General features: G+C 42.2%; 1 protein-coding gene across 5 annotated transcripts in view; it reads right to left on the minus strand.

Annotated features, from left to right (window-relative positions):
• Positions 1-21,809, minus strand: part of abr (ABR activator of RhoGEF and GTPase) — a 300,438-nt gene that overhangs the window by 179,732 nt on the left and 98,897 nt on the right. The window contains exon 1 of one of the 5 annotated variants that reach the window (XM_060912273.1): positions 2,281-2,299. The exons of the other annotated variants lie outside the window; for them this stretch is intronic. The gene's annotated coding sequence lies outside the window, so the exon portion shown is untranslated. Of the gene's footprint in view, positions 1-2,280; positions 2,300-21,809 lie in introns of those variants that run through there. 5 annotated transcript variants of the gene reach the window in all.

Raw genomic sequence — 21,809 nt, forward strand, 5'->3', positions numbered from 1 at the left:
CTCCAATCCCACCATCTGTGCTCTTCAAGACGAGAGGACGAAGGAAAACAACAGAGAACGCCTCGCAACACCCACACGTCACAGAGCGACTTGAAAAGCAAAACACAAAGCGACTTGGATTCCTTCAGGAAATGTTAAACGGAGGCATTACGGAGTGGACTGATAGTCTTTTGTCACGTTTGTAGCCACGGAGCGTTGGCACTTTGTCGCTCTGTACAAGACAACCTGCTGTGTTTATGTACAGTATAAATAATTTTTTTTAAAAAAATCTGATGCACAAAATACTGTAAAAGAAAATCAGGATGGGGAGCTGAAGTTGTAGGCTAAGATTTATGTATGCATTAGACAAATATCTAATCAGCCAATCACATGGCAGCATAAAATCATGCAGGTCAAGCAGGCTTGTAGTACTCGCGTCCGACTCGTGCCCTAATTTTAAGGACTTAAGCACTGATGACTTGGATTTTGTCTTTATTTTTTTTGTAACATGCCATAATAATTTGCCACAAGATATTTACTGTATATCTACATTAATTTTGGTACTAATTTCGTGCGACTGTGTCACACCTGTGCGCCTTGGCGCGTGCATCGGATTGACTCTCGCGTGCGCCGTAAACGACTCGCACCTGCACAGGATTAAGGCGCAATCAGAGCGCCAATATAAAAACTGAAAACGTACGTACTTTGCGAAGTATTGAGTTGTGTTGCTGATACATTACCGAGCCTTCTTTGCTCGTTTGGTTTCCTTATCTGTGACTGAACATCGTTAGTCCCTACGTTTCTGGTCTATCTGAGAAACTCCGGAGGATCTTCTACAAACACAACATTCCGGTACATTTCAGACCCAGTAACACCCTGAAGCAGAAACCGGATCCAGTGTAAATAGCTGCCGGAGCTAGCGCGCTCGGGCAGGCTGGGACGTCGGCTCCGGCAGCTATTTACACTGGATCCGGTGTAAATAGCTGCTGGATCATAATTACAGTAAACTAGTAAATCCAGTAAAGGAAAAACTTGAGACTGAAAGGTTTTAACAGTCATCCAAATGACTGAACGTAAACATTGCTACAGTAACATACTAGCTACTATGTTGTTGACATTAGCTAGCTTGACCTTCAAAATGGCGGACACCGGGGCTTCACGTGACCCTGTGACGTCAGGTGAAAAACCTCAATTCCCTATTAGTCAGACAGAACTGAAGAAGCCTTTCAGGTGAGAGGTGAAACGTCTTCAAGAATCTTCAAGCAAGTCCAGTTGCTCTCTTTTACCACCCACAGTTTACTATGACCTGGATGACAGAATTTTCACAGACGGGCTTCTTCAGTTCTGTCTGACTAGTGGGGAGTTCCAGGTGTTTATCCTCTAGTGGACCAAAAGCAACCCTAAAGAGAGTCGCTGATGTCACATGGGTCGTTGATCCTCTCTGCCATCCTGTAGGTGTTAGGGTCACCGGGGGACGGGTGTAAACGGTGTTGGCAGCCTAGAGGATCGTTAGGGTGATCTGTGGGCCATTGGCTCTCTCTGCCATCATGTGAGCCGTTGAAGTAAGCTGAGTCATGGTGCGGACGTGTATTCAGTTTTCTGGGAAGTGTGTCAAGAACTGCATTGTCCTTGGCACACCAAAGCAATACAAAACTAGATGTTTCATATCTTGGTGCTCAATTGTTATTCAGCAAAGACAAAGGGGGAAACGTTGTTGATATGGTGATGTTTCGTGTTTGTGGAAGGAGGAGTTTCCAGCGTCAGTGCTTTGTAACAGTCAGAGGAGGTTTTCCACCACAGGAAAGTCTTCAGAATGGAGGAGTTTGTGGTTTATTGCTAACATAACAAGCTGCATTTATTGTTGTCTTATTAATTGAAGGAACAACTATTTATGACTGCTAGGAATGTAAATAACATTGGCAATTACTTTGGATAAAAAAAAGTGATTATTCAAAAATATGGGACGAGGATGACATTTTTTCATTAATTTAAAAAAAAAAAAAAAAATTGCAGCTTTGGCCCAAAATGTAGCTGTGGTACAAGATGTACCACAAAGCACGATGTCATGGGAAAATAATCAACGTTGGAGTGGTAACTCCACTCCATCCTAAGGCTGCGTACCTAAACGTAACATCAGGTACAGGTACCGGTACAGAGGTTTATGTACAGGTCCGGACCTGTACCTGAACAATTTGACAAATTCTTCTGAACTTCTTTAACAATGACAGAAACATTAATAAACTGTTGACAACTTGTCAGTAACTTTATTCAAAGAGAACCGAACATAACTAGGTTTCCTACCTCACTTCTCAGGCCCTGTCCACACGGCAACGGATTCAGGTGACTCCGATACAATTGCTTATCGTTTAGGCCTGGCGTCCACACGGCACCGGCGTTTTGGGTACCCAAAACGCAATCTTTTTGAGAACGGGTTCCAGAGTGGAAAGATCTGGCAACGTTGCCGTTGTGAAGTCGTCTGGATGAGTAGAACGGATTTGTTTACGATGACGTCACAACCACATGACTGTGAGTGCTTCACGCCGGGTAGAAGTGTAACGAATATCACCAGGAAAAAGCCTTACAGAGCACTAGTGAGAGTGAAACACGAGCTTGGATATTATTATTATTATTATTATTATTATTATGTTCAGTGTTAGTTCACAGTAGTAATGCAAGAAGCAGAATAGTGACAGTAATAGTGAAGCAAAAACATGCAATTGTACAAACACTGCAGCTCTACAGCAAAATATTCATTTATGAAATGGTCTGATTCTTAACACCAGTAGTGCCAATGATCTTCTCATTGCGATGCGAGTTGTCAACAAATCCTATAACTTGGTTCATGAAACGCGCTTACAAAATATTTTCACTGTGAATATTTATTGTGTAATGGTGCAAAGTGAGAGAGAGAGAGAGAGAGAGAGAGTCAATCCCGCCAGCAAAAATAGAGAAAAAAAGAGCGATCTCACCTCTTCAGATGTGGGTTTTTAAGTCCTACAATACATTCCTCAAAAAGGGCGTAGAGGAGCAAATTAATCATTATTTAATTAGCATTCAATTTATTCCGGACCATTAAAGACGCCGCCTTCCACGTAGAATCATAGGTCATCCTCGCCGCCATTTTGGATAGGTCAAAGCGGAGAATAAAGATTAGCTGCGTTTAACTGTACCAACAGGTTTGCCATCCAAACGAGATCACATGGGATTACCTTTCACAGGTGAGACTGGAAAAATACTTTTCATTGTATTTGGTCATTATAATGTAATTTTACAAACAGATTTTCCTGACTTTGTGGCTAATATGCATCCTTACTTCTTCTATTGTTCTGGTGTCTCCGAAGGGACCGTCTTACAGCGCCCCTAGAGGTGTGGCATGTGTATTGCATCGTTTTCAGCAAGCGTTGCGTTGCCATATGGACCTGATATTTTACTGATTGTTGCCCATTTGGACGCGATATATTTTTAAATAACATCTCGTTGCCGTTGTCGTGTGGATGTAGCCTCAGTCACCCGCTCAGTCTCACACTATGGTTAACTTGGGACAAAAAGTCATAAGTTGTCTCACAGCGAGAAGTGACTACACTAGAGTACTATAGACTACGCGCAGTCCGCGGCCTTTAACTTACGGGTACGCGGCAAAATTACACAAAGCAGCAAAGACTGCCAATGCCAGCAAAGGAAAAATGGCTGACCTGAGTTTGAGACTTTTTGACCAATCAGAACGCTGGATCAGCCGAGCTCTCGCAATGTCTCGTGAGACTGTGGCGAGAGGATCTCAAATCAAAGATGGCTCTGATTTCAAGTTTCAGTGCGGCATTTTACGTCTTTTCCAGTGCGAAATTTTCGTCTTTGTGGTAGGTAGGATTTACGCATCTTCAGTCACAAAATAAGCAGATACTTGGTGTAAATTTATATTGGTACAGTACCGGTACTTCATGATCCGGTATTTTGGACCTGTACCGAATCGATTTTCATGGTACAGTACTGGTACACGGTACGCAGCCCTACTCCATCCCATCATCAGAGGGTAAACACGGTTACAACAAGAACAAAAGCCTTTTGTTATTAGCATCAGCACTAATACTTCCAATAATCCGCTAAGACTGATCACAATCTCAGGAAATAAGTAGTAATGATAAGAAGGGGTTCTGTAATCATACCGTACTGGCGTTCCAAAATTTGGTACATTGGCCAAGTCTGTAATTCATTCAACCAGTGACTGCACACAAACAAACAAAAGATCCAATATGGACAAAGATGAAGTTTTGCAGATTCACTGATCAGATTTAAAAAAAAAAACAACAACTGGTACATAGTTATTAAAATGCAACTCTAAATGGATAAAAAGTCCATAATTCCATCAGCTGCTTTCCAGACTACAGTTCAAACGATTCAGGTATCAGGAGAGTAGCACGAGGAATTCTCAATAAGCGATGCCTCTATCAATCCTAGCTTACAGTGTTACCATGGCAACAACGCTGAACAACCTATACGGCCCAATTAGCCCACGGCGACAGCGGAATAACGCGTATGAAATGAATCGGGTTCGGAAAGATTCTTTATTCAGCCGCAGAAGAAGAGTAAGACGAACCTCTATTAGCAATCCTTTATTCTTCCAAGCCTGTATCAATTTACCAATTTGCATGACGGACACATTTACACAACCTCATTACCGACGCTATCCAAACGGTGATTAGGTTTTTAATTATAAGCCAGCGCAGACACAACGGGTCACGATAGTGAACAGACGGTTTCGGAAGATCTGATGCTTGCCTTGCATTTATTCTCCTCCTGCTGAACAGGGAACTGAGTGGAAAGCTGGCGTATTGAAAGCTTTTCATTAGTCAGATTTAATCAGACTAATTACACAAAGGGGAAAAATGTGGCAGGCAGTCAACAGGAACGCCAGTTTGATGAGTTAAGTAAAGTGGGCCAGCCTGGGGGTAGAGACTTGAACAGATACGCATGATGGACTGAGGTGCGCTTTAACACTAAGGAGGTGAAGAACAGCATGTTCAAATGGCCAAAAGTCAATAGGTAGTGATATATTACACGATCGTTTAGACTTTCATACATGTAGCATGAACACTTTTTTTTTTTTTTTCTCAAGTCACACATAGGCGGCACGGTGGTGTAGTGGTTAGCGCTGTCGCCTCACAGCAAGAAGGTCCTGGGTTCGAGCCCAGTGGCCGGCGAGGGCCTTTCTGTGCGGAGTTTGCATGTTCTCCCCGTGTCCGCGTGGGTTTCCTCCGGGTGCTCCGGTTTCCCCCACAGTCCAAAGACATGCAGGTTAGGTTAACTGGTGACTCTAAATTGACCGTAGGTGTGAATGTGAGTGTGAATGGGTGTCTGTGTCTATGTGTCAGCCCTGTGATGACCTGGCGACTTGTCCAGGGTGTACCCCGCCTTTCGCCCGTAGTCAGCTGGGATAGGCTCCAGCTTGCCTGCGACCCTGTAGGACAGGATAAAGCGGCTAGAGATAACGAGATGAGATGGGAAGTCACACATGCATGATGTCTGTGAAGGTTCTCGGTTATCCAGGTCATCGTAAACCGTAGGTGCTAAAGAAGGCAACTGGACTTGCTTGAAGGCTTCTTCAGTTCTGTCTGACTAGTAGGGAGTTCCAGGTATTTATCCTCTAGCGCAGTGTTTCTCAACCAGTGGGCTGTGAAGCACCATCTGGTGGGCCGCAAATTTTTTTCAAGTTTGAAACCAAATACCAAATAGTTCAGGATGTCATGTCCCAAATCCAGTAGCTGGTTTGTAGGGAGGATTGAGAATCAAGCGGCTGTGGTTTGTTTGCACCCGATACTAAAACTTGTAGCGTCCTAGCAACCTTCTCAAAGACGTTCTTTTACTCCTCAAAGCCATCATCATCAACCTAGAACAACCATCACTGAACAGAGGGGGTGGTCTGAGCCCATGTTTACATTAGACCGTATCAGCGGATCATCAGATTAACGTTTTTAAAACGATTAGTGTGCACACAGCAACACCAATACACGATTTGCGTGCACACAGCAACACCAATACACGGATACGCTCGGCTCCGCAGGCATCCTGCGCTCCAAATCACTCCGCCCTGAACAGCGAGTGCCCTCTGGAGGGTGCGCACTCCGGCCCCGCGCAGCTCACAGAGCGCACGAGTGAAGTGCACGAGCAGTGATTCGGGACTGAGCCGCTGTGTGTGTGATCCCAGCGCATATCACTTACCACTTGCAAGTGGAAGGATGGCAAGCCTAAAGACAATCATAACTACACAATGGGCAGTATTTGCATCAGTATTTGCAGTATTTTCATACTTTTATACTCTTTAATGAAAGGTGATACAAGGCGGAAGTCCGCGACGTTTTTCAGCAGTCGCGTCACATGACCAACGCCAGCGAATCAGGAAGGTGGATGTCACAGTGACGTTGTCCAATGAGACGCCAGCTAGAGCTCAGCACAGCGTATCCGCGTATTCTGAATGTTTACACAGTACCGGAGCTGACACGATCTGGATTGAATACGTGGACGCTGGCGGATTCCCGTTTCCTGGCGTTTCCAGGCGGTTTAATGTAAACGGACAGTGCATCCGCGAAGAAAACGAGACAGATACGGTCTAATGTAAACGTAGCCTGAGACACCACTTATCAGCCACATACAGTGCAGTCCTTGACACACTTCCCAGAAAACTGAATACACATCCACACCACAACTCAGCTGACTTCAATGACTCACGTGATGGCAGAGAGCCAGTACCCTACAGATCACCCTAAAAGATCCTCTCGGCTGCTAACACAGTTCACACCCGGCCTCCAGGGACCCTAACAACCGACAGGATGACAGAGTATCAATGACCCATGTGACCTCAACGACTCTCCTTAGGTTTGCTTTTGTTCCACTATAGGATAAATACCTGGAACTCCCCACTAGTTGGACAGAACTGAAGAAGACTTTCAGATGAGAGCTGAAACGTCTTCAAGGATTTCAAGCAAGTCCAGTTGCCTTCTTTAGCACCTACGGATTTGATACATATTTAAAAAAAAAAAAAAAGTTCTCTCCAGAACTAAAATACAGCCCTAACTTTTGGGTGGCTGCAGGCCTCCACCGGAAAATTTTGAAAAAAAAAAAGGGAGCCCATTTGGTGGCATATGGTGACTTTTAGGAGCATTTTATGTTGGTACCAACATGGTCACTTTCTACTCTAACATGGTTGAAAAGGTTGCTACAACAAGTGGAGGTTTGTGATGCTGTGAACTCCATGCTGCAAAACACATGAGCGATAAAGTCATCATCTGACAATGTATTATACAGTGGTGCTTGAAAGTTTGTGAACCCTTTAGAATTTTCTATATTTCTGCATAAATATGACATCATCAGATTTTCACACAAGTTCAAAAAGTAGATAAAGAGAACCCGGTTAAACAAATGAGACAAAAATATTATACTTGGTCATTTATTTATTGAGGAAAATGATCCAATATTACATATCTGTGAGTGGCAAAAGTATGTGAACCTCTAGGATTAGCAGTTAATTTGAAGGTGAAATTAGAGTCAGGTGTTTTCAATCAATGGGATGACAATCAGGTGTGAGTGGGCACCCTGTTTTATTTAAAGAACAGGGATCTATCAAAGTCTGATCTTCACAACACATGTTTGTGGAAGTGGATCATGGCACGAACAAAGGAGATTTCTGAGGACCTCAGAAAAAGCGTTGTTGATGCTCATCAGGCTGGAAAAGGTTACAAAACCATCTCTAAAGAGTTTAGACTCCACCAATCCACAGTCAGACAGATTGTGTACAAATGGAGGAAATTCAAGACCATTGTTACCCTCCCCAGCAGGGGTCGACCAACAAAGATCACTCCAAGAGCAAGGCATGAAATAGTTGGTGAGGTCACAAAGGACGCCAGGGTAACTTCTAAGCAACTGAAGGCCTCTCTCACATTGGCTAATGTTAATGTTCATGAGTCCGCCATCAGGAGAACACTGAACAACAATGGTGTGCATGGCAGGGTTGCAAGGAGAAAGCCACTGCTCTCCAAAAAGAACATTGCTGCTCATCTGCAGTTTGCTAAAGATCACGTGGACAAGCCAGAAGGCTATTGGAAAAATGTTTTGTGGACGGACGAGACCCAAATAGAACTTTTGGTTTAAATGAGAAGCGTTATGTTTGCAGAAAGGAAAACACTGCATTCCAGCATAAGAACCTTATCCCATCTGTGAAACATGGTGGTGGTAGTATCATGGTTTGGGCCTGTTTTGCTGCATCTGGGCCAGGACGGCTTGCCATCATCGATGGAACAATGAATTCTGAATTACACCAGCGAATTCTAAAGGAAAATGTCAGGACATCTGTCCATGAGCTGAATCTCAAGAGAAGGTGGGTCATGCAGCAAGACAACGACCCTAAGCACACAAGTCGTTCTACCAAAGAATGGTTAAAGAATAAAGTTAATGTTTTGGAACGGCCAAGTCCTGACCTTAATCCAATCGAAATGTTGTGGAAGGACCTGAAGCGAGCAGTTCATGTGAGGAAACCCACCAACATCCCAGAGTTGAAGCTGTTCTGTACGGAGGAACGGGCTAAAATTCCTCCAAGCCGGTGTGCAGGACTGATCAACAGTTACCGCAAACATTTAGTTGCAGTTATTGCTGCACAAGGGGGTCACACCAGATACTGAAAGCAAAGGTTCACATACTTTTGCCACTCACAGATATGTAATATTGGATCATTTTCCTCAATAAATAAATGACCAAGTATAATATTTTTGTCTCATTTGTTTAACTGGGTTCTCTTTATCTACTTTTAGGACTTGCGTGAAAATCTGCTGATGTTTTAGGTCACATTTATGCAGAAATATAGACAATTCTAAAGGGTTCACAAACTTTCAAGCATCACTCTGTGTGTGTGTGTGTGTGTGTGTGTGTGTGTGTATAAAATAAAAGACACAGCTTTAAAGGGGCCAGCTCACCATTCCCAGAAGGCTGCGCCATGTAGTGAATCGCCATTTTTGAGGCCATCGATATTCCACAACAATGCAGCGAAATCCTCAGCCATAGACCCCAAATTGCAATGCGAACCTGAAGATATTTTGTCAGAGTAGTCTTATTTTAGGCTTCGGTCACACTACAGCTGTCAATACTTTGCGATGGGTTATCAATGAAAATGAGGCGTTTGGTGGTGATGCTCTTCCGAGATATTTGTTGAAAATCACCATTTTTAGAGTAATTATTCGAGAGTTACACTACCGTTCAAAAGTTTGGGGTCACTCTGAAATGTCCTTATTTTTGAAAGAAAAGCACTGTTCTTTTCAATGAAGATCACTTTAAACTAATCAGAAATCCACTCTATACATTGCTAATGTGGTAAATGACTATTCTAGCTGCAAATGTCTGGTTTTTGGTGCAATATCTCCATAGGTGTATAGAGGCCCATTTCCAGCAACTCTCACTCCAGTGTTCTAATGGTACAATGTGTTTGCTCATTGCCTCAGAAGGCTAATGGATGATTAGAAAACCCTTGTACAATCATGTTAGCACAGCTGAAAACAGTTTAGCTCTTTAGAGAAGCTATAAAACTGACCTTCCTTTGAGCAGATTGAGTTTCTGGAGCATCACATAAATTTGTGGGGTCGATTAAATGCTCAAAATGGCCAGAAAAATGTCTTGACTATATTTTCTATTCATTTTACAACTTATGGTGGGAAATAAAAGTGTGACTTTTCATGGAAAACACAAAATTGTCTGGGTGACCCCAAACTTTTGAATGGTAGTGTATATCAATAAAATTCCGACAAAACCAGTTCAATCCCCTCAGGTGATCCAGCCGTGTTATTGTTTACGAAATTCCGCGGAAGCCAAGTAGAGCTGTGTAAAAATAACCACGTCATAATATCTAATTGTAGATCATCGCACTCTAAATTCATCGAAATGGGAGAAATGGCGATCAAATACTTCAATAAAATAAATCCTTGTGGAGAATCGTCATTTCATTCGGACTCTTTACTGTATTTTTCTTTTGTACGGTTCACATTAACTGTCACAAATGTCGTAAAATATTTGGCGGGACTTTTACGACCGCGCCGAACTCAATTACGGGTTGTTTCCATTCACAACGTGACGGTCACCGTTATCATGTCCAACTTGTTTTCTTTCGATTTCATTTCGTCGAAACAAAGTGAAAAAAAACAACAATACCAACTCTTAAAACTGCAGATCAGGTAATTGATTAAAACAAACACATGCACCATAATAGGGCACTGAATAGTTTTTGTTTATTGTTCGCGTTAAAGTTTGAGTTTTACTGAAAAATTCTAAAATCATTAAAGCAAAATGATCATCCTACCTATACGTGCTTTTTGATAAACTTTTTTTTTAACCACTTTCCTTTCACTGAACTAGTAAGTACATAGGAATAATAAAAAAGGTTATGGTCAAGACAAGTGGATTAAAATGTTCATGTCGAGCCCTGTAGATAGCCTTTAACTGAATGATCTGGAAGTTGGGACTAGCTGAGCAGCGTTCTTATGTATTCCGATTTCCTGGAAATTAAAATTCACCCACCCGCCCCACCCCCCACCAGATATACTCCTTTATGTATTCCGTTTTCCTGGAAATTAAAATTCATCAACCCGCCCCACCCCCCCCACCAGATATACTCCTTTATGTATTCCGTTTTCCTGGAAATTAAAATTTACCAACCCGCCCCACCCCCCACCAGATATACTCCTTTATGTATTCCGATTTCCTGGAAATTAAAATTCACCCACCCGCCCCACCCCCCACCAGATATACTCCTTTATGTATTCCGTTTTCCTGGAAATTAAAATTCATCAACCCGCCCCACCCCCCCACCAGATATACTCCTTTATGTATTCCGATTTCCTGGAAATTTAAATTCACCCACCCGCCCCACCCCCCACCAGATATACTCCTTTATGTATTCCGATTTCCTGGAAATTAAAATTCACCCACCCGCCCCACCCCCCACCAGATATACTCCTTTATGTATTCCGTTTTCCTGGAAATTAAAATTCACCAACCCGCCCCACCCCCCACCAGATATACTCCTTTATGTATTCCGTTTTCCTGGAAATTAAAATTCATCAACCCGCCCCACCCCCCCACCAGATATACTCCTTTATGTATTCCGTTTTCCTGGAAATTAAAATTTACCAACCCGCCCCACCCCCCACCAGATATACTCCTTTATGTATTCCGATTTCCTGGAAATTAAAATTCACCCACCCGCCCCACCCCCCACCAGATATACTCCTTTATGTATTCCGATTTCCTGGAAATTAAAATTCATCAACCCGCCCCACCCCCCACCAGATATACTCCTTTATGTATTCCGTTTTCCTGGAAATTAAAATTCATCAACCCGCCCCACCCCCCACCAGATATACTCCTTTATGTATTCCGATTTCCTGGAAATTAAAATTCACCAACCCACCCCACCAGATATACTCCTTTATGTATTCCGTTTTCCTGGAAATTAAAATTCATCAACCCGCCCCACCCCCCACCAGATATACTCCTTTATGTATTCCGATTTCCTGGAAATTTAAATTCACCCACCCGCCCCACCCCCCACCAGATATACTCCTTTATGTATTCCGTTTTCCTGGAAATTAAAATTCACCCACCCGCCCCACCCCCCACCAGATATACTCCTTTATGTATTCCGTTTTCCTGGAAATTAAAATTCATCAACCCGCCCCACCCCCCACCAGATATACTCCTTTATGTATTCCGATTTCCTGGAAATTAAAATTCACCAACCCACCCCACCAGATATACTCCTTTATGTATTCCGTTTTCCTGGAAATTAAAATTCATCAACCCGCCCCACCCCCCACCAGATATACTCCTTTATGTATTCCGATTTCCTGGAAATTTAAATTCACCCACCCGCCCCACCCCCCACCAGATATACTCCTTTATGTATTCCGTTTTCCTGGAAATTAAAATTCACCCACCCGCCCCACCCCCCACCAGATATACTCCTTTATGTATTCCGTTTTCCTGGAAATTAAAATTCATCAACCCGCCCCACCCCCCACCAGATATACTCCTTTATGTATTCCGATTTCCTGGAAATTAAAATTCACCAACCCACCCCACCAGATATACTCCTTTATGTATTCCGTTTTCCTGGAAATTAAAATTCACCCACCCGCCCCACCCCCCACCAGATATACTACTGTATTGATGTCTGATGCACCAAGGAAAAGTATTTATTTAATTTTTTTTTAAAAAAGGCACGGTTCGATTTCAGGGGCTCTTTAAGCATCCGAAAGATCATTGTTGTTGTTGCCATTTGGATCTTTGAAAGCGAGGAACTTTATGTCGCCAGAGGGGCCCCGAGTGTCCAGGAAAAGTCCCAGTGGTGTCTCAAAATAAAAAGATTTCTGTCTTGTCACTGGGAAGCACCTTCAAATGTTAAAAAGTCACAGAATGAGAAGACAGCATTAGATATATTGACATATAATTTGGGCCAAGACAGACCATGGACCAATATAGCAGTTTAAGTATTTATATACACACACACATCGATATTGCATTAGACTGAAATATCATTAAATCCATTACAGAGGAGGCTATTCGTGGCGTGAAATGAAGCAAAAGTGTCTCACTCGGGTGAAGAATAGCGATGACGACGATCCTCATCCCTCACCTTCCACCTTTATATTACTGGTAACGCTGATTTATACCCAAAGCTCGGCTGATCAGCCGACAGCATGAGAGGTTACCGCATTTCGCCGTCTCCCTCCTCAAGATCTCTTTTGGTATCTAAAGCTGAAAAGTAGCCTGTAATGTACTTTCGATCAATGGGATTCAAGTTCACGAGGTTCAAGAATCTTTGATTTTATTCTGCAGTGTTGAGACACAGATACAAAGAGAAAAACACCCCAGTGAGTCACACTGAATAAATTATTATTATTATTATTATAGAACACTCGGGCTCATTCTGTCTCTGAATCATCAGCCCGAGTGCTGCCCACGGACGCGTCAATCAATGCTGAGTCCGTGAATGTTAAAAATAAAATAATCACACGCCACACTGAGGGAGGAACGGCAGCTTGGAGAAGGCTCACACAGTTCAGGCTCATTTGATATTCCACTTTTTCCTGACATTTTAAAGCTGATCTCACAATAAATATTTACATAACATTATACACACTGGATCTATGCAACTCTCACACACACACACACACACACACACACACACACACACACACACACAGAGTAAAAAGCAGTACTGATTTAAATACACTTCTCAAAAAGGTCACATGCTGGTGTGTGTAAAACCATTCATCATAACCTTTTTGAATGGGACAAAAAACATTTTTTTTTAATAAAAATAAATAAAAATAATAAATTCATCAACCAGAGACAAAAACGATACAGATACTGGGATTAAAAGGTACCACTGCTCAGGGAAACCTAAAAAAGGTACCATTCCTCAGTCAGAGACCCAAAAAAAGGTATCATTCCTCAGTCAGAGACCCAAAAAGGGTACCGTTCCTCAGTCAGAGACCCAAAAAAAGGTATCATTCCTCAGTCAGAGACCCAAAAAGGGTACCGTTCCTCAGTCAGAGACCCATAAAGGGTACCATTCCTCACTCAGAGACCCCCCCCCAAAAAAGGTACCATTCCTCAGTCAGAGACCCAAAAGAAAGGTACCATTCCTCAGCCAGAAACCCAAAAAAAGAGTACTGTTCCTCAGTCAGAGACCTAAAAAAAAAAAAAAAAAAAGTACCGTTCCTCAGTCAGAGACCCAAAAAAGGGGTACTGTTCCTCAGTCAGAGACCAAAAAAAGGGGTACCGTTCCTCTCTCAGTCAGAGACCCAAAAAATGGGTACCGTTCCTCAGTCAGAGACCCAAAAGAAAGGTATCGCTCCTCAGTCAGAGACCCAAAAGAAAGGTACCGTTCCTCAGTCAGACCCCCAAAAGAAAGGTACCGTTCCTCAGTCAGACCCCCAAAAGAAAGGTACCGCTCCTCAGTCAGACCCCCAAAAGAAAGGTATCGTTCCTCAGTCAGACCCCCAAAAGAAAAGTATTGTTCCTCATTCAGAGACCCAAAAAGGGTACCGTTCCTCACTCAGAGACACATCCCCCCCCAAAAAAAAGGTACCATTCCTCAGGTCAGAGACCCAAAAGAAAGGTACCGTTCCTCAGCCAGAAACCCAAAAAAAGGGTACTGTTCCTCAGTCAGGGACCTAAAAAAAGGTACCGTTCCTCAGTCAGAGACCCAAAAAAGGGGTACCATTCCTCTCTGTCAGAGACCCAAAAAATGGGTACCATTCCTCAGTCAGAGACCCAAAAGAAAGGTACCATTCCTCAGTCAGAGACCCAAAAGAAAGGTACCGTTCCTCACTCAGAGATCCAAAAAATGGTACCATTCCTCATCCAGAGACCCAAAAAAGGGTACCGTTCCTCAGTCAGAGACCCAAGAAAGGGTACCGTTCCTCAGTCAGAGACCCAAGAAAGGGTACCTTTCCTCAGTCAGAGACCCAAAACAAAAAAAAAGGGCCATTCCTCAGAGACCTAAACAAAAAAATAACCCTGTTCCTTAATCAGAGACCATAAAAGTGCAGGTTTTGAGCCACAACCATAAATCTAGGCCATAAATCCAGAGAAAGAGTGGGATATACTCGAACATACTCTTCCAAAGCCACAAAGTACTGAGTCAGATGGAGCTGTTCCTCAATCTGGATCTAAAAACGTACCCCTTCAGTGATTTCTGCCAAGAGTTTATTTCCGAGTGACTGGTTCTTTGTGTCGTTTTAGATTTATAGCCATAATTCACTGCTACAGAAAGGAACGAGGAGGGAAAAAATGTTTTTACAAAAAGTGAAAAACACTGATAAAACAATGTCACAAAGCAAAACAGAATGGAAATATGAGAGAGAGAGAGAGAGAGAGAGAGAGAGAGAGAGAGAGAGTGTGAGTGTGTGTGTTTAACCGTTTCCACTGTGAGAAGAGCTCCACTCAAGCTCTTCCTAATGGATCCCAGTCTCACCACACCTCTCCTCTCCCTCCATCCCTTCCACTCTACTGGTCTGAATTCTTAATCACCGCCCGACTTCCTGATCAAACGCAAACATGTGAATGTTCCTATTGGCTGGTGTGTGGGGTGTGGGGTCTGTGATTGGTCAAGTCCATGAGCAGAGGGTAGGAAGACTTCAGTTACAAGCCAAAGGAGGGCACGGCAGGACACACACACACACACACACACACAAAACAGCCAAATAAGCCCCTGCGGACAAGGAACCTTCAAACAGCAACCTGAAGCAAACAAGCTCAGACAAGCGCGCTCTCTCTCTCTCTATCTCTCTCTCTCACACAGAGTCAAATTTCCTCTAATGATTAACTACACTTGACATCATGAACTTGACAATGATTGGCCGTTTCCCAGCTGTTAATAGTCAATATAAGGTCATGTGACAGGAAACGGTGGTCATCATGTAAACCTTCAGGATTTAACATGCAGCCACACACACTGAAGCAAATCAACATTTCTCCAGAAAATCCATTAAGATGGATTGCGAATGCTTTTTGGAGAAACGCTGCAGAAACACCGCTGAGGCGGCACGGTGGTGGAGTGGTTAGCACTGTCGCTTCACAGCAAGAAGGTTCTGGGTTCGAGCCCAGTGGCCGATGGAGGCCTTTCTGTGTGGAGCTTGCATGTTCTCCCCGTGTCTGCGTGGGTTTCCGCCACCGTCCAAAGACATGCAGTGAGATTAACGTGCAGCGGCCTTGGGCTGAGATTGGGCTGAAGTGCCCTTGAGCAAGACCCCTAACCCCCAACCGCTCCCCGGGTGCTGTAGCATAGCTGCCCACTGCTCTGGGTAGATATATATATATATATATATATATATATATATATATATATATATATATATATATATATATATATATTGGTTAAATGCAGAGAGGAATTTCACAAGTAGATCTTTTTCTTAAGTACACCAATTTTACCTTGTCACCAAAAACAAATACTTCCCTGTGTTGCCTCGATGCCATTTTATTCATAATGGCTCCATTTAGGGTTTTTTTTTTTTTTTTTAAACGCACAAATTCAAAATGTGTACACGACTCTCTCCCAGCGCCCGAGTGAGCAAGATGAAGGTTTGGTCACCAGTAGTGATGCACTTGAGTGAGAGCGCAACCGAACAAACTCAGGATGTAAGAAAAAAAATACAAAATTAAAAATATATATATTTAAAAAAAAAAAACCAATAATTGCATAAAATTCAAGCTGGATGAATTTTAAAAAAAATTATTAAAAAAATTAAAGAAAAGAAAATCTCATTTGAAAACTATAACAAGGTTTTTCCAAAAATGTTATGATGACGCACTGCTTACTGTCCATAAGCACACGAGTCATTTTTTATAAACACAATAATCCAGTTCATAATTATTTCACCAATTTTTTTTTTTATTTTTAGCTTTTCATTAAATTTTATGATTTCTTCCATTTTTGTTTTTTTTTTCATGCTAGTGTGTCTAATTAGATTTTATAACAGGGATGAGAGTGGCTTGTGATGAAAAAATCTGAAAAATTAGCCGGGGCCCAGGCCCACAGTGGGGGCCCAGGGGGCGAAGCCCCCGGCAGCACATGGATTTTAGAGATTTTTTACCCTAAAAAACATTTATTTTATCATCAAAATTTTACAAATATGTTGTTGAAATACCATACCCTGTTTGCTTACAAAATTGACACTTGTACAAAAGTAGAACTCTCTTTCAAGTACAAACATTACTTAAACTTTCGTTTGATAAAGATCAACTACACCTCTGTAAAGGAAACACTGACATAGGCCTTTTGTGACAAATTTTGCATATACATTCCAGGTGAGCACCAACATGATGCTTCAAATTTGCTGCTCTAAATCCAAACTAAGGTAACGCATTCACTGCTATATTAAATAATGCTTTATATGATTTATGAATACATTTTTCCTTTGGTTCTATGAAGTGTTTGTCTATTTACAATATATACAACTATTTATAGTTTCATGGTGCAGAAAATTTATTTCTTCTTTATTTTGAGCTTTTTAGCAAGAGCTTGTTGGTCCTCTCCCTCTTTTTAGCCAACTCCTCTTGAAATTATTAAAAAAAGTAATTATTATTATTATTATTAGTAGTAGTAGTAGTAGTAGTGATACAAACAATTATTCATGGATTATAGATAATTTTTTTTTAATAGTGAACATTGATAACTGAACTGATAACATTAACAAGTATTACTGTTTATTATTAGTAGTAGTAGTACAGTTATTTTATATCAATGTTCACAATTAAAAAAAAAATTATCTATAATCGAGTATTTGTTTGTATTCTACCAATTACTACTTTTTAATAATTATTTGTAATAATTTTTAATAACTTAATTTTATAACATTTAATAATCCCTAGTACTTATTAATTACTAATTAATAAGTAGTAATGATTAATAATCCATAATAATTACTATTACTACTAATTATTATTAGTGGTTGTTAATATTATTCTTATTATTATATTAAAAACACTGTTGTAGATGATAGGTAATAAAACTAAAAAAATTTTGTACAAATTATATTGTACTATATTTAGAATTATTGTATTTTCTGGAGTTCTTTTTAATTGAGTTTTGAAATAAAGGTTGTTTATATATTTATATTAACCTTCATACAATAAACAATGTTAATTATGTAAAAAAATGTTAATCATTATTAGTATTATGTCCTATAAGTCCCATTTTCCACCTGACTCTTGTGCGCATGCGCGAACCCCCCCTGCGTTTCACTCCGGAGCGCTTGACCTCTAACACACGCACGCGTGCGCGACTCGTGTCCGTGAAAAACCAGTTTCCCAGTGGGCGTGTCCCCAGCGCTGCGGTACCGGCTTTAAACACATTTGTGCGATCCACCGCTTTTTATTGCAAACGAGTCTTCTCCTTATTTGGGGGGTATTTGTCATCCCCCAACCACTTGTCGTTAAACAGACATCTTCCCATAATTATCAACGCTTTCTAGCACCCGCGTAAGCTACCTGCGCATCTCTCACTCTTCACAAGCACCGCACCACACCACACCGCCTCCAGTAGCCTCCTAACGTTAGCTCTTGATCTACGGAACGCACAGAACCAATGCTGCCCCCAAAAGCTACGCTGGTCACTTTTAAAATTACAGTTAAAAAAAATACCCCAAACCGGATGGAGACATTTCACTCGTTTGGTCCAAGATTAAATTTAATACCTCCCTTTCGAAAATTCCAGGTCATTCCAAACTATTTAAGACATTTTAAGGCCTTGAAAACCGAAAATTGTATTTAAGACTTTTTAAGGACCCGCGGGAACCCTGTGATATATGAGTCAGCTGACGGCGAGTCAGTCCGGCCACCCAGAAATAGTACCAGACCCTACCCCCCTAAAATTTTCTCAACAGATTTGCAACAATATAAAAAAGGTCCATTTTGACTGAAAAAAAAGCACAATTCCGCCAAAAAGATGAGAGTGGGTGGTCACCAAAAAAGCAGAAAACAAGATGGCGCCCGAAGCTGGGGGTCTGGGAGGGATACACCCCCAAGAAATAAAGGGGAACAGAGGGCAATACATAGAGTAAATATAACAAAACACATTAACGAACCTTATTCAAGACTTACAAAAGTTTTTTGTTCTAAGGTTGGAAAGTTACAGTGTTTTGAAAGTAGCTCGAGCAAACTATTTCCGCAGTTTGAACAGCCCGCCATGATATTAATTTTATCCAATCAGAATGCACGTTCATTTTCTCTGCGTAACACTCATGACGCATGTATGTGCCCAGTTGTGTTGGCTCATTGAGGTTGGGAATAGCACGTGTGAAATACCCATTTCTGCCTCTTGCGACGATTTCGCAAGTCCACGGGTGGCGCCTATCTCATCTCATCTCATTATCTCTAGCCGCTTTATCCTGTTCTACAGGGTCGCAGGCAAGCTGGAGCCTATCCCAGCTGACTACGGGCGAAAGGCGGGGTACACCCTGGACAAGTCGCCAGGTCATCACAGGGCTGACACATAGACACAGACAACCATTCACACTCACATTCACACCTACGGTCAATTTAGAGTCACCAGTTAACCTAACCTGCATGTCTTTGGACTGTGGGGGAAACCGGAGCACCCGGAGGAAACCCACGCGGACACGGGGAGAACATGCAAACTCCGCACAGAAAGGCCCTCGCCGGCCACGGGGCTCGAACCCGGACCTTCTTGCTGTGAGGCGACAGCGCTAACCACTACACCACCGTGCCGCCTGGCGCCTATCTCATTGCATCAAATAAATTCTGCTGGACTCGTGAGCAACTCCACGTTACATTTTCCGCACGAGCACCACGCCGTGTCACCTGCACGCAGACACTCTGCCCCACGCTCGCCATGCCCATGGTCAGCATCAGTCTCATCCTCGCCGTCATCCGAGCTTTCTTCCCTTATTTCATCACCGGAGTCGAGAGTACCTCTCCTAGGTTCAAACTGGTACCCTTCTAAGCCATAGCCTGCTTGCGGTGTGTCTTGCGGGATCTCTTCGTATGATTCGACATAGCTGTTGCCTTCACTTAATGCGCCCGACGCCATGATTACACGCTTATCTCCTCTATTTCGGAGAGTTCCGCTAGTGCAGTGGGTAGCGCTGACGTCACGGTCTTTTAAAAATGGTGACTCTTGTGCGGTTTCGCGTATAAAGTATTATATTTACAATTACCAGGCTTTCGTCTAAACGGGGGAACAGGGGCGCTGCGCCCTCTTACTCTCGGCGTGTGCCCCCTTACCGACTCTGTGAAAACATCCCAGCAACACTACGTGACAATGTGTCTGATCATCAAATACGTTATAATTGCTCCAAAAATATTCCAATCATAGTAGATACACCGCCAGACGGAGCAAAAACAATCCGAATTGGTGTTTTCCAGACTGAGGCGCCATGTTGTTTAGTTGTTTACTTGTCGCGGCTGCTCTCGCGAGATTTGACATGGGTTACATACAAGGTCAGCTGACTTGTAGAGCGAGATTTCTCGAGACTGAATGACCTTTCACCCACCGGCGCGGGAGCTTTTGACAGAAGTAGTTCGCGAGTTGTTTTTGTTGACACTTGGGCATTTAAAGATGTCATCCCGCGGCACGAAACGGAAGAAAGCCAAAGACTGTCCGGGGCAGAAGAAGATTACTTCTTTCTTTTTCAATGTTGACAAACAATTTGTTATAATTTCCCTCTCAGATAGCCTCAGAATGTCCCATTGGAGCATTTTTCAAAGGCTTTGCACGGCGGAGAGGGGGGGACAACCGGCACCATCCCCCCCGCTTCACTCCCTCGCCATGGTGAGCGCCCTCATACTAAATTTTTCTAGAAAAAACCCTGCAATTACCAAGATATTTCGTTGTTTTCTAGTATATAAATTTGATAGAATACTTAAGAATACGTTACTTTGTCACATCAGCAACTGTATATATTATATTTGGTACCCCTTTAAATACAATTTCTTAGGGAGAAAAGGTCAGTCGCCCCATGTCCTCATTAGTTGCATAGGATTTCAAAAAGTATTTTGAAATATTTAAGTTTTCAAAGCTGTCAGCATTAATTCAGATTTACTGACTATCCATCATATACATGTTCAATGTATTAAATCAAACGAGTGCTAAGTTTATGGGATAATGTCTATGTACACTTTATACAATTATTTATAGTTCACAGTCACTTCTCATTTTCATTTAATCATTTCGACGACTTCTTCAGCCTTTTGGCCAAAGACAAAAGCTTGTCAGTCCTCTCTGTTTTTTATACCAGCATCGATTTCACGTACCTTCGCTTCGTCTCGCTTGTCAATTGTATTCGGCATTTTGAGTAAAAAAGCCGATACGAAAGAGAAACGTATTTTTGAAGCGCAGCGACGATGAACATGTGCGAGTTTCGATAAAATAGAACAGATGCGGGTACTTTTGTAAGAACTGTTATGATTGGCTTTTGTTCTCTCCCACACTCTTGTAAGAACGGTTATGATTGGCTATCATGCTCTCGCCAGCGATGTTTTGGCCAATTACATTGTAGATAACACGTATTCTACCGCGAGACTTAGCGAGACTAAAGATGGCGAAAATGTAAACATGTAACGTCGTCATACGCTTGAGTATCACGAAGGAACATACCCCAACCCCCCTCAATGAAAAGAAAAAAAAAAAAAGTCTCAACGGATTTGGCATAATATCGATTTTTGCTCAGAAAAAGCGGAAATCCGCCGAAAAACGGAAAACTCTCATCCCTGCTTATTATTGCTCCTAATCATGTACCTACTTGTTTGGCATTCCGTCCGTTTGTTTCATCCACGCGCTTCGTCCGTCCGTTTCGTTGGTTTCTGCTGTTGCTCTGTGCTTGTGTATTATTATGATGTTATTTGGTTGGGGTGTGTGAGGGGGCGGAGCTGGGATTGCAGGAAGGAGGGCATGGGTGTTCCGATTTGCATATTCATAGACCTTGCATTGTGGAAGAGGATGAAGGAAGGTGTCCAAATATTCCTGCGCCTTTAGCTACAAATACTGTTATTATCGCATTGCTATTTACTCGACGACATCTGAACGATTTCTAAAATCCACCGGCTGGGGGTAATTACTAGGGCTGTAACGATACACCCAACTCACGATTCGATTCGTATCGCGATTTTTGACCCACGATTCGATACGCCCACGATTTTTTTTTAAATGTTTTTTTAAAGTAGTAAATTTGACTTATTAACATTTACTTACTTACATTAACTATTTAATAACAAATAATTCAGACCACTGCAGAGAATGAGTAATATGTATGCAAAAATGAACAAATGTA

Source organism: Neoarius graeffei, chromosome 28, assembly GCF_027579695.1.
Source record: "Neoarius graeffei isolate fNeoGra1 chromosome 28, fNeoGra1.pri, whole genome shotgun sequence".
Lineage (NCBI taxonomy): Eukaryota > Metazoa > Chordata > Actinopteri > Siluriformes > Ariidae > Neoarius > Neoarius graeffei.